This window comes from Nannospalax galili, unplaced genomic scaffold (assembly GCF_000622305.1).
Source record: "Nannospalax galili isolate Female #2095 unplaced genomic scaffold, S.galili_v1.0 scaffold128, whole genome shotgun sequence".
Lineage (NCBI taxonomy): Eukaryota > Metazoa > Chordata > Mammalia > Rodentia > Spalacidae > Nannospalax > Nannospalax galili.
The window spans coordinates 704,206-711,099 of NW_008360322.1; positions in this window are offsets into that span (position 1 = coordinate 704,206).

Genomic DNA, 6,894 nt, shown 5'->3' on the forward strand with positions numbered 1-6,894 from the left:
TTCCCCATTTCTCCCTAATACCCTTCTCCTATGGTCCTACCTCTCTTGAGCCCCTTCTTTCCCTTTATCCCCTAGGTTCCTTGAATACCATCCCCTCCTCCCTCCCTTAACATAACCTAATTTTTAATCCATACCTCCTTTATTAAGGCGTTTCCTACTGTTCTTCTCTTTCAGGTTATTTCTTTTCCTTTACCTCCCTGTTTCCTTTCCATTATCCTGGTTCCTTAAAACTTGTATGACTATAGACTGGCTTTCAGCAGACTATGGGGAATTCCAGAGATATTTCTCTCAGAGGTAGGCAAATACCCTGATTTTTTCCCCATAAGGCTCAAAAATGAGGACAGTTCAGAAGGCACTGCTGCTTGCCTTTCTCTGTGCTGTGAGAACTTTATAACACAATGCGTATTTACAAAGATCATTAAATGGAAGTAGTAAGGATCTTCTTTAGTTGTTAAGAATGAGAATATGGGGGCTGGAGAGATGGCTCAGCGGTTAAGAACACTGACTGTCCTAGCATCCACATGGCAGCTAACAACGGTCCATAACTCTAGTTCCAGGGGATCCAACAGTCTCTTCTGTCCTCCAGGGGCATTGCATGATGCAAGTGCACTTATGTACATGCAGGCAATACACACATACACATAAAAATGATAAATAAAATATTTTAAAGAAAAGAATGAGACTATGATTGTGGCCAGGTTACTTGTTCTTCATCAGTAATCAAGTATAATCGATTCTTATGGATAGCTTTCTGTGTACCAGGTGGATACTTCGGTCTTTATGCCATCATTTGGGTAAGTGTCTCCCAAAGTTTTGTGGGAAACTTTGTCTCTAGGGTGATAGTATTGGAAGAGGTGGATATTTAAGAGATGGGACCCAGTGGAGATTCTTAGGTCTCTGGGGCATGCCCTGAGAGGGGCTGCATTATGAGCTGTACTCACCCACAAGGCTGAAGAAATTGGGGTCACTCACTCTTTACTTGAACCTCTAGAATCACAAGCCAAAATGATTATTTCCTCTCTGTTAGTTAACATACTCAGGTATTTCTTTAGTGTAATGTAAAGCTGAGTAATACACTTTGCTTTCACTCTAAAAGTTTCTTTCATGTCTTGTCTCTTCAAAGTTTAAGCTTAACTATTACTTCAGGGTATCCATGATACTATGATTAACATTACCATTCACATCAAGCCAAGCATAGCGTGTTATAGGTATTATCATAGTATGTGGGAGGCAGAGGCAGGAGGATTGCTGCAGGATTGCTGCATAGACTGGGCTATGTAATGATACTCTATGCCAGAAAAACATCTGGTGGGATGGCTTGGCTGATAAAAGCACTTGCTGCCAAGCCTGAAGCCTGAGTTTGATCTCCAGGCCACATGGCAGAAGAACACCAAGTCCTCCAAGTACCAGGTGTCCTCTGACTTCACATAGGCACCCTAGCACACTCATTCCCCAACTTCAATTCGGATATCAAAAGATCAGCTGATATCATCACCTGTAACATTTTTTAAATTTTTTATTTAATTTTATGTGTATGAGTGTTTTGCCTAAATGTTTTAAGTACACTAGTTTTGTGCAATGCCCGCAGAGGCCAGAAGAGGGCCTTGGATTCCCTGGAACTGGAGTCACAGACAGTTGTTAGCCACCATGTGGGTGCTGGAAATTGAACCTGGGTTCTCTGGAAGAGCAACCAGTGCTCTTAACCACTGTGCCATCTCTCCAGCCCTGACCTGTAGCATCTTAATTACTATATTCATGACGGTGAATGGGAAGCAAATTTTTTTCTTGATTAGTTAGTCCTATTTTATTGAAAGCACTTTGCATTCAGGGATAATATTCATTTTTTATTGAAGCATGAGCCTTTCTTTTTACTGAATCTTCACTCAATCTTGGTACCTATCATACTATTTGATATACATTGTATTCCAGTTGAATTTCTGCTGAAAGATTTTTGTCTTTTCTGACTCTCAACACACATAAACACACAACTTCTTTCCTCTGTGTTCTGTCAAATTGTTTGGAAGATAAAGTTTTGTCAATAGCTAAGGAGCTGAGAAGCTGCCAGGATAAAATGGAATGAAGAGCGATCAAAAGATTAGTTTGCTTACAGTAGAAAGTGATGTGAGACTCTGACAATGACCATTGCTTCATTATATATTTATTAGATAATGTTTTTTTGATAATACAAACCTTTGCTCCTTTGCAGAAACAAGACGGCTTTTCCCTTTCAGGTTCTGGGCAGTTGCAGATTAGCCAGAGGTAGATAACATATGTGTTGAGGGAACCAACAAATCAGAGATGTCCAGGCAACATGACAAGTACTGTCTCAATTGCCTTTTCCACATTTTAATCATAAAATCTACAAATAAACTAAGCCAATTTTGTCGTATATGGAAATTCTCTCTCTTTTTTAAAATTATCTGTGGGAAGTGCCAATTCTTCATGGTTTTTTAATTTCTGAGACACTTCCAGTGTCTTTTCTCAGTACAAGGCACAAGATCAGGAACTGTGAATGCAATGTGCATGTGCACCCCACAAGCAGCAAGACAGAAGTTCCTGTCCTTGTAGATTTGAAAGTCTAGTGGTAGGTCAACCAAAGTGTAAAGAATAATGATCACCATTGGGACTGGAGAGATGGCTTAGCGGTTAAGAGCACTGACTGCTGTTGCAGAGGATCCGGGTCAATTCCCAGCACCCACAAGGTGGCTACAAACCAAATCACCATTGGGACTGGAGAGATGGCTTAGTGGTTAAGAGCACTGACTGCTCTTGCAGAGGATCCGGGTCAATTCCCAGCACCCACAAGGTGGCTACAAACCATCCTCAACTCCAGTTCCAGGGGAGTCCAAAGCCCTCTTCTGACCTCTGTGGCACTGCACGACACGGGTGCACTCACATACATGCAGGCAATACACTCATACACATAAAATAGAAATAATAAATGTTTTTTTAAAAAGAATAATAATCACCAATTGAATGGCAGAAAAATTCCCCAAGTCCCCTGCAGCAGTGAAAGGAGAAGGGTGAATAATGACTGGGAGCAGATGGAGAGGAAACGACCCTGTGGCATGGTCAGTTAAGCTAAAAAATGAAATTTGGTCTTTGTTACATAAGAGCTAACCAAAGAGACTTGGATGGAAAGGTGAGCTCTGACATAAGAAAGAAAAGGACAGAAATTATATATATATATATAATATGAAAGTCCAGCAGGTGGTATATAGTGACAAGGAACAAAATTATCATGAGGGGTATTTGAGGGGTGAGCAGGAGATGAGATGATTTGTCCAATACTGGGTACCCCTCTGTGAAGTTCAGAACTGACTTAAGATGCCAATGGAAAATGAAGTAGCGGCAAGTCAAAGTGGCTACGTCAGAATGATATGGTTAAGGCTATTGAGGTGGCAGCGCATGTAAGGAAATTTGAACTACTTCACAAACATTCTATGAGTGGAACTATGAGGCAATGCTCAGGGATTGACTCTCTTAGTTGAGAATATAAGCCTTAATATATATGCTGTATGTATATTAGAGTACAGGGTATTGAGCAGAGGATAATAAGGGGGTGAAGATAGGGGAGGGAATTTAGATAAAAATATATTGTATGAAATTCACAAAATTTCAATTTAAATTTTTAAAAAATCAGTTCTTAGAAAACAGCCCGCTAACATCTTCCTTTAGAAGGTATAGTGCCAAGCTTTAGTCTCTGTGCTTGCACAGTGCAGAAAGTCCTCAGAGCTCTGACTAAGGAAAATATGTGGAAAGTTAAGAAGGTTCTAAGCATTTGATGTACAAAGTCCCCTGTGTTGGCTTCCCAGGACTGGTGCTTTTCAGAATTCAGTATTAACAAAATTAGTGTTGAGCTTAGGATTTCATAGTGAGAGCAATGTGGATGAGAAGGCTGGATGAGGCCATGTACTCAAGGGTTTTCATTCTGAAAATCCAAGGCTTTTGAGGACTGGATTGCAAACAGGACAGGGCCTTCCTCTTTTCAAGCTTTTCCAATACTCCCAACCTCATTCCATACTGTAACAAGGTTGACTTCTTTCTGTGTTGCAATCTTTATCTTGTCACCTTCTAACCATGTGGCCTGGTAAATATATCTTCTTTTGTAGACTGAATGTGAAATTTCCCCATAGGCTCATATTTTTTAACATTTGGTACTCAGCTGGAATAGCTGTTTGGGAAGGTTATGGAACATTTAGGAGGTGGAACTTTGCCAGAGAAAATAAGTAGCTGGGGGCAAGATTTGAGTATTTTAATATTCAAAGTCAATGTTTCAATATTAAAAAATGCTTTTTACTATTTTATTTTATGTGTATGAGTGTATTGCCTGCATGTGTGTAAGTGCATCTGTGTTCTGTAATGCCCTCAGATGTCAGAAGAGGGTATCGGATCCCCTGGAACTGGAGTTACAGATGGTTGTTAGCCACCATGTAGGTCTAGGAATTGAACCCAGGTCCTCTGGAAGAACAGCCACCACTCTTAACAGTAATCCATCTCTCCAGCCTCAAGTAGTAAAGTTTTGTAGCCAGTCCCCATATTCTCCATAGCAGGACCAAAAATTTTCCCTCTCTGCTTCCTGTGTGTAGCTGAAATGTGACCAGCCAACTTGCTGTTCCTGCCATCATCAGTTCCCAGCCTCTGTCCAAATGTGATCACCCAGCTTCTTGCTCTGTTGTCACATCTTCCCCGCCATAATGAACACTATTCCTCTGAAACTACAAGCCAAAATAAATCCTTTCTCCCCTAAGTTGCTTTTTGTCAGCAAAAAGCACAGTGACAGAAAATAGCATAAATAGCCACAGCAACAGAACATAAATGAAAACATCTCTCTTAACCCCACTGTACCATCTAGGAAGAAGTCAGCACTACTCAATAATGGAAACTCAAGTTGATTATACTTGTAAATGCCTGAGCATGGGCCAATGAGCTTACTCAGTGGGTAAATGTGTTTATCACAAAATATAAAGATCTGAGGTTGACCTCTGGATCCCACATAGTGGATGGAAAGAACTGACTCTCACAAGTTATCTTCTAACCACTACTTACATGCTGTGGCATAAATGCATACATATATACATGTGCATATACAATAAATAAATAAATGCAAAAATTAATCAATAAAGACCTGAGCCCATGCCCGGTATGGTAAAGAGCCTGTAAATGCCAGCCATGCCACTATGCAATTCTCTCTCCATGTCTAACTCTTTCCTATGAATGCTTGAAAGCCCTGCCTTTTCCTTCAGTTACAACAAATTTATTTCCCTCATATCTTTCACTTTAAGTTTCAAAACTATCTCTTAGATTCCTTTAGAGCTAAGTACTTATACTCCTTTATGATATAAGCTGAGTACAGGGGGACTGGAGCAAATAGGGTCATCAGAAAGTGAAATTCATAGATTTCATGGTCTGTCTCCCATATTTATGAGTCAGCTTTCTTTAAATATTTACATCCTGAATTTATGTTTTATTACTACTTGATTTGTTTCTTACAGTTGATCTGATATGTGAAATTGGGAGTCTGGAGCTTGCCAACTTTTCCATGTTAGAAAAATGTACAATGAAAGACTTTGAGATACGGTGTGTGTGTATGTGTGAGTGTGAGTGTGAGTGTGTGTGTGTGTGTGTGTGTGTGTGTGTGTGTGTAGTATTCCTTTAATTTTCTCCACCAAGGACAGGACATCCTTGTGAAGAAACTTGTCTATCTGACCTCAGGAAGACAGGGTCTCTCGTTTTACCTCTTTCAAACTTCTACTCTAAATTTAAAAACTTTCTCTCTTTCTCTATCCATTTATCTTTCTAACATATTTATCAATAATTAATAATGATCAAATCTTTCTCTCAAAAATCTGTGAGAAATAGCTCTTAGTTCTTATTGAAGTTTCCTTTTCAAAAATGATTAATTCAAAACTCTTGGGCAAATGCAAAATGAGTACAGTCAAAAAATTAATTATATTAGGTGTTAAATTGGTATAAATAACATTAGAGACTCAAGTTATTTATAGATACCATACAAAGGAGAGGAGAAACATGGCTTTATTTTTGAAATCTCACTTGATCTGGAAACTCAGATAAAATGCAGTGTACAAGATTGATCTTTGTGATCTTGATCAAACTTAATCACTGGTTGCTTTTGTCAGTCAGCTTTTCTGTCACCTGAATCATCAGATGGAATAAATAATCATCTATCTTATTCCCAAAAGATACTTTATCCAGGATGATAAGACCGCAATAACTAATACTAAAGTCAGAGAAATGAAATATCCTACCTTTTTTCCCAACTCTCCTTGGCCTTGCAAGTTTTAATATCATCTACTGAATAACAACATACCCAAAGATAAATAATGGAATTCGTATTTTACTCATATTTCCATTTCTCACAGTTTCTTCTAATTTTACAGCTATATTTATGGCAGAAAGATAACTAAAAATTGAGGGGAAAAATAGAAAAAGAGGAGTGGGATGCCATGAGCTCCTCTCCTATCTGTAAGAGATCTCTGATAGGGCCAGTCTTCTGAAGGCATAGTGCTGGTAACTCAAATGACTATGAGTTCAAGATTACAATGCAGAAGATAATATTTTGCAACCCTTCTTATCTTCCTGTGCTTAAGTTATTTCCTGCCCCTCATATGAGATGTTCTTTGACCTTGAGGATGGTAGAAATGTCCCATTTAAGGTCAAGTACTCAACCATGATTATTCTCAGCATCTTGAGCAGCTGTGAGCCTCTGATTCATTGCATTCACTGCAAAGAAAGGATTCTCTCATTATAGTGAAGAGTAGCATTTTTCCATGGGTATAAACATAGGCGTTTAAAAGGTAGTTTGATGCTATGTCAATTTAACTAAAAACATTAGTCAGTTTCCCACTAAGGCCTATGACTTCCCCAGCCATA